Genomic DNA, 7,850 nt, shown 5'->3' on the forward strand with positions numbered 1-7,850 from the left:
GGAAAAGCTTCTAGTTTATCCCCATTACAGACAATGTTTGCTGATGGTTTTAGATAGATAATGTTTATTATTTTAAGGAAAACTCCATTTATTCCTGTCCTAAATGTTAAAAACATCTAGTGTTTTTAATTGGAATGGATGTTGTATTTTGTCAAAGACTTTTTTTTTTTGCATCTATTAAATTAATCATATGATTCCTGTTATTTTTGTCTAGATTTGGAGTACCTAAATGAAATTAGGGTTTAGTTGATGTCTAGTGGCAGGTTTGGGATACAGGGAGTCAAGCAAAGCTCCCCTACAACCCCCTTGGATTCGGCGCAAGGATACGGCCGTAAATGGGGTTCTAGTAGCAGCTCAAGTTCCCAATAAAAGCATTTGTTGGCCCAAGAGCTAGATTGATAACAAGAGGCTTATTATTGGGTAAGCAAGGTTAAAGTGGACAGAGGGTCCTCACATGGCTAGCATGTTTGGAATCTCTGCAAAGAAGGGGTCCCAGTTTCTCCCTTTTATAATGGGAAATTTAGCTTGAGGGGCTTTTGGTGTAGCTCCAGAGTTGGCTCAGATCCAGGTGGGGCTGGGGACAAGTCAGATCTTCTATTGGAATTCAAAGGGACCAGGATTTGTGAGTTAAAGGGTAATTTGCAGTATTAACTAGGAGAGGGTAGGAATCTAGAAAGGAATCTTTCCCACATCAATTATGCTGATACTTTCATTCCTGGTATAAATCCTTTCCACCCTTTCATTCCTGGTATAAATTCTATCTAGTCAATATAGTGTATTATCTTGGTGATAAATCTCTATGACCTCTATGCTAACATTTCATTTTAAATTCTTGCATTAATATTCATTAAGAATATTGGTCTGTAATTTTCTGCCTGTTTTGGCCCTTCCTGGTGTCAGTACCATATATTTGTGTCATTAAAAGAATTTGGTAGGATTGCACCTTTTTTTTTTTTTCCAAATAATTTACATAGCATATAGTATATAGAATTAATTATTATTTAAATGTTTGGTGAATTCACTTAGGAATTCTTCTGGTCCTGAAAATTTTTTCTTAATTCATTAATGGCTTGTTCTATTTCTTTTTTCTAGAATGGGATTAAGTATTTTATTTCTTCTGTTAATCTAGGCAATTAATATTTTTGTAAATATTCCTCCATTTCACATAAATTGTGAGATTTATTGGCATACAACTGGGCAAAATAGCTCCTAATTAATTTTCTCTTCATTGGTGAATTCAGTCTTTTAATTTTTGATATTGATAATTTGGTTTTTTTAATCAAATTAATCAAAGGTTTATCTATTTTATTGTTTTTTTCTTTAATGAAACCAGGTCTTAGTTTTATTTATTAGTTCAGTAGTTTCCTTAGTTTCATATTTATTAATCTTTCCTTTGATTTCCAGAATTTCTAATTTGGCATTTAATTGGGGATTTTTATCTTTTAATGGATCATTAGTGCACGTAATTTTTATTGCATCATGATCTGAAAAGGATGCATTTAATATTTCTGCCTTGAGTTGTACAGTTCAGTTGAAAATGAGGTTTTAGGGATATCTGTTCTCCCATCCCTTCCTACATATTCATATACACTTTATTGAATGCAGTCCTATGATGTAAGATAGTGAGTTCCCCCTCTTCCTTCCTCCTTCCCCCCTCCAACATATTTCTTTCTTTTCCATTTCCTTCTCCTAAGACTATCATAAACAGAACAAAACCATCCTTAATCCCTCTTTCTGTCTTATGCTTTGTTTTTCTGTCCTTTGAAAACATCAGGATTCTGTAAAACACTTGATTATTCTTTTAGAATATAAGTAGGGCAACAGCATGGCTCAGAGAATAGCATATTAGCCCAGTAGTCAGAAGGACCTGAGTTCAAATCCAGCTCAGATACTTGACACTCACTATGTGACCCTCGGCAAGTCATTTAACCCTAATTGTCTTGTAGGGAGAAAAAGAATGTAAGCAAATCATTGTCTCAAAGTCTCTTCCAGTTGATTAGATAATTGTCTGTATTTTAATGTTGATTTACGCTGGCATTTTCATCAGTAATCCTTGAAAAATTCTATGATTCATTAAAGGTTCCTTTTTTGTTATAGGGTTATACTCCACTTTGCCAGACATCTAATTTTTGTTTCTAAGCCTTTATCTTTGACCTTTTAGAATATTCTGTCCCAAGTTCAACTCTTCCTTAGAAACATAGAAGCCAAATCTTATGTGATTCTGCCTCTGTACTCGAAGTCTTTTTTTTTTTCTGGTTTATTTATACTATTTTTCTTTAACCTGGATATTATGGATTTGAGGAATGATGTTTGTGGGAGTTTTCATTTTGGGGTTTTATTTCCTATGATGACTATTGGATTCTTTCTACTCTCACTTTGCTTACCAATTCTCAAAGGTCTAATCAGTTTTTATTCTTAATTTCATCAAATCTGATATATGTAGACTTTTGATGTGGTCAAGGTTTTGAGTTAATCCAGTGATTCTTGAGCAGTGGATAGAGTATATGGCCTAAAGTCAGGAAGATTTATCTTACTAAGGTCAAATCTGGCCTCAGACTCAGAGTCAGACTGTGACTCTGGACAACTTCTTTAACCTTGTTTGTCTAAGTTTCCTCATCTATAAAATGAGGTAGAGAAGGAATTGGCAAATAATTCCAGTAATTTTGCCACTTTGGCAAATGGAGTCACAGTCAGACAGCTGAAAAACTACAACAAAATGATTTTTACATTATCCCTCATTAGCATATGTTTTAGGCCAGTTATTCTTGATTTGAGATACTTTGTTTTCTCCTTTTTTCGCTTTTTTAGTTTTGTTCCATTGCTTCTTGTTGACTCATGCAATCATTTCTTTCTGACCCATTTTAATTTTCAAGAAGATCCTACTTGAGTAGGATCTTAAAACTTTTTCTCCTGAAATTATTTTTACTTTGCCCTCTGTTTCTAAGAAATCTGAACAGTTACCATGTTTTTGAAATACAATTTTTTGGAATATGATATCCAGGTTGAGGGAAGAGGGAGCAATGCTGCCTATGATTATCAGGTAGTCCATTAATTCTAAGATTATCTCTCCTTTACCTGTTTTCCAAGTCAGTTGTTTTTGAGAATATGCATTTCATATTTTCTTGTTTTTTAAATTTTGCTTAATATTTCTTGTTGTCTCATAGAATTGTTATTTTGTTTGTCTCATTCTTTGTTTCAAGCAGTTCTATTCTTGTATGAGCCTTATCCCCTCTATTCTACACTATTAATTCTTTTTGCCATAATTTCCCCTCTAATTGTTGTTTCCTTTAATTGGTGTTTTATATCTTTTGTTTCATTCAGTACTCTCCTAGTTTTTGTGTCCAGTCTTTATTTTTCTCTGAAGCTCCATTTGAACTGAACCCTAGAGTGGCTTGGATGAAAGCTGTACTTATCTGGTCCTGTGTCCTACTGAATCTGGGTCTCCACGGCCAACCTACTTTTGGCACTACTCTGGCCCTATCTCCTGCTTTGAAATATTCACATGGCCTCCCACCTGCCCAGGCTTGTCTGTGCTCAGAATTTACACAGGAATCTAGCTCTTTGTTTGCCATCCAGGAATGGATATAGGAGTGTGTAATGCATTGCCTTTAGTGTTCTTTATGATTGTTTCTTTTAGCATGTTTTTCTTTACTAGGATATCTCTGATGGAGCTAAGCGCTAGTCCTAGTGTGCCATCATCTTTATTCAATTCCTTTGCATCCTGCCTTTATGCTTAAATCCAATTTCCACTTGCCAGTACATTGCCTATTTAATCTCGGTTCCAGAGGACATTGATGAATTCCTAGTAGCTAAATTCCAAGGTTTCATCTTTTTGGTTCCTATACAGTATCCTTCCCACATTTTCAGCTTTCCCTCCTCTAAACCAGAATAAATGGGATTAGCTTGTTAGAGAAAGTCATGACCTCTAAATATTCAGAATGAATCATATATATTTGGATGTTGCCAATATGGAAATTTGTTTTGCCTGACTGTATTTATTATAAGGGTTTTGTTTTTCTTTTTTTCCCCCCACAATAGTGAGGATGGGAAAGAAGAGAAACTAAATGTTTGTTAATAGAAAAAATATTTCTTTTAAAGTCATGTCCATGAGTCACAGGGTCAGGCAAAACTCTTCAGGATTTAAAGAGGGGAATGCTAGGCTAGGAAATTTTTATCCAAACAGCAGTCATCTCTAGCATCTATTACATTAGTTATCCTCATCTTGACCTACTGTGCAAAGTGATATTCTTTTTTTTCCCCCCTTGAGGGTCACACAGCCAGGAAATGTTAAGTGTCTGAGGTCAAATTTGAACTCAGGTCCTCCTGACTTCAAGGTAAATGCTCTAACCACTGCTCCACCTAGCTGCTCCTACATGTACTTCTGATCCCATCTCTTCCCATCTTTTCCAGTAGATTATCCTGCTCTTATACATATCAAATATATCTATTTCTGTCTCTTTCTGAATGCCTCTATTTGTCATTTTACTCTCCTCCTCCTTCTCTCTTGCCTCTCTCCATCTCTCTTGCCTCTCTGTCTCTCCTTCCTCTCTGTCTCTCCTTCTGTCTTTCCCTTCCCTATTTCTGTCTTTCTCTCATTTTCATTCTCTCCCTATCCACTTATTCTTGCCCTGCTGCATACAAACATGCCCATCATGAAAATACCTTTCTCAACTCATTCATCCCCTTAAGCTGCTGTTCTATATCTTTTCTCTCCTTTCAAGCCAAACTCCCTAGATAAGGTTTCCTACAATTATTGCCTTCACTTCTCAGTCTTTTTCATTGCAGCTTCCTACTTTATCACTCAAGCAAAACTATCCTCTCCAAAGTTAGCAATATTTCTCACTTGTCAGATATGATGACCTTTCCTCAAACTTCAAACATCCATCTCTGTCTGCAACATTGATTCTGTTAGCCACCTTCCAGTCCTGGATATTTCTTACCTCAGTTTTTGTGACACTATTCTCTTGGTTCTCCTTTTACCTATGTGATAAGTAGTTCCAGTCTCCTTTACAAAATAATTACCCAAATCCTACTCTCCTAACTTTGGTCATATCACAAGATGTCATTATAGGCCCAATACACTTCTCTTTCTACATTCTTTCAGTTGGTGATCTCATCAACCCATTTGGATTTTATTTTCATTTCAATGTAGATGGACTTCTAGATCTATATATCTAGCTTTATTCACTTTTATAATGTTCAGTCCCATATCACTAGTCGGTGTTATGTATTTTTTTAATAAAAGCTTTTTATTTTCAAAACAGAGGCAAAAATAGTTTTCAACATTTAACCTTTCAAAACTAGTCCAATGTATGTTAAACATGAGCAATTCTTCTATCTATATTTCCACAAATATCTTACTGCACAAGAAAAATCATCAAAAAGGAAAAAAATGAGAAGAAAATCAAATACAAGCAAACAACAACAAAAGAGATAAAAATACTATGTTGTAATCCACATTCAGTTCCCATAGTCCTCTCTCTGGATATAGATGGCTCTGTCTATCATGAGTCTATTGGAATTGGCCTGAATTACCTCATTGTTGAAAAGAACCTAGTCCTGATTACCGTATAATCTTGTTGTATACAGTGATCTCTTGGTTCTGCTCATTTCACTCAGCATCAATTCATGTAAGTGTCTCCAGACTTCTCTGAAATCATTCTGCTGACTGTTTTCTTATAGAACAAAAATATTCCATAACATTCATATACCATAATTTATTCAGCTATTCCCCAACTAATGGGCATCCACTCAGTTTCCAGCTCCTTATTACTACAAAAAGAACTGCCACAAACATTTTTACACATGTGGATCCTTTTCCCTTTTTTATGATCTCTCTGGGATATAGGCCCAAGAGAAACACTGCTGATGTTTCAAAAAGTATGCAGATTTTTAGCCCTTTGAGCATAGTTCCAAACTGCTCTCCAGAATGGTTGGATTCATTCACAATTCCACCAACAATGTATCAGTGTCTCATCAATTTTTCCACATCCCTTCCACCATTCATCTTTATCTTTTCCTGTTATCTTAGCCAATCTGACAGGTGTGTAGTGGCACTTCAGATCAACAAGTATTAAGCACCTACTGTGTTCCAGGAGGTTCTAAGTACTAGGAATACAAAGACCAAAGTGAAAGTCTTTACCCTCAAGAAACTTATATTCTGTTGGGAAAGTATGAACTGAGGACTAGACATTTTAAACTAAACATCCTACAAACAGTCTCAGATCTGGGCAGCTAAATGGCACAGTGGATAGAGCGCTGGCCCTGGAATCAGGAGGACCTGAGTTCAAATCCAGCCTCAGACACTTAACACTTCCTGGCTGTGTGACCCTGGGCAAGTCACTTAACCCCAATTGCCCCTCACACACACACAAAAAAGATCACATTAATATGTCCAAAATAGAAGTTCAGTATGAATCAGAAGTTTGATATGATAGCCAATATGATCGAGAGCTACATTAGGAGAGCTATAGCTTCCAAAAATAAGATGATGAGAATCCCACTATTTTTGGTCATATATCTAGACTTTTGTCTTCAGCTCAGAGCACCAAATTTTATGGAGAACATTGATAAACTGAAGAACATACAAAGGAGGATAATCAGAATAGTGAAGGGCCTTGAGTCTATGCTATATGATGAGGGAAGAAACGAACTGAATATTTTTAGCTTAGAGAAAACTCAATAGGAACACAACAGTTGTCTTCAAGGTTTGAAAGGCTTTCACCTGGAAGAAAAATAGACTTATTGTTTGGCTCCAAAGGGCAAAGTTATAAAAAGTCAAATTTCAGTATGATATAAAGCTTCACAATTAGAAGACCTCTCTGAAAATGGAAACAGCAGCCTCTAAAAGTTGTGGTGTTCTTCCTCTTTAGTGGTCCTAACATATCTATTCTATTCTAAAAGAACCTAGAAAACCAGGTTATGTTTTGGTAAGAACTCTATTCATGTGGTAAACTAGATGGCCTTCCAAATCTCAAATTCTGTGAAAAATGTGGAGCCAAAATTTACAAGGATTTCATTGATAAAATTAGGGGAAAAAAGACTTTCAAAAGGCTAGATATTATAGTTCTTGCATAACAGTTAGATAAGATATGGGCTACCCATTCATTGTCTGGGATGGCTAATTCACTTCAACCTGCACTCTCATAGGCAAGTCTGTATTCCGAAGAAAAAGCCATTGGCAATAGATACAATTCCTTTTCTTAATTTTTTATTTCTGAATAGCATTTTATTTTTCCAACTACATAGTTTTCAACATTCATTTTTGTAAAATTTTGATTTTCCAAATTTTTTCTTCTCCAAGAAGCAAGCAATGTGATATAGATTATATATGTACATATATATTTCCATGTTAGTATGTTGTGAATGAAAAATCATAACAAAAGGGAAAAATCATAAAGAAAAAAAAAAGTGAAAATAGTATGCTTCAGAGAGACAGAGCCAAGATGGCAAAGTAAAGGCAGGAATTCACCAAGCTCCAAGTCATTCTAAATTCCTTTAAATAATTACTCTAAACAAATTTTAGAGCATCAAAACACACAAAAAGACAATTTTCCAGCCAAAGACAATTTGGGTCAGCAGGAAAGATCTGGGACACCAAAGTGCAAGTCCAGCCCTTGCCCCAAAGCCAGCAAATCTGGAACGGGCCTTGGGCCTCTCAAATCAGTGGCAGTACTGATGATTTCTAGACCTCCAGCCCAGAGACACCAAAGACAACTTGGAAGGTCAGCAGGAAAGTTTATCGACAGGGTGGGAGGGCCTACCAGGAGCCAGAGTGAGTGGTAGTGGTGGCAGCTTGCAGTCCTAAAGGCCTCAGCTCACAGGAAGTCTCTACTAACACTGAGATTATT

This window comes from Antechinus flavipes, chromosome 4 (genome assembly GCF_016432865.1).
Source record: "Antechinus flavipes isolate AdamAnt ecotype Samford, QLD, Australia chromosome 4, AdamAnt_v2, whole genome shotgun sequence".
Lineage (NCBI taxonomy): Eukaryota > Metazoa > Chordata > Mammalia > Dasyuromorphia > Dasyuridae > Antechinus > Antechinus flavipes.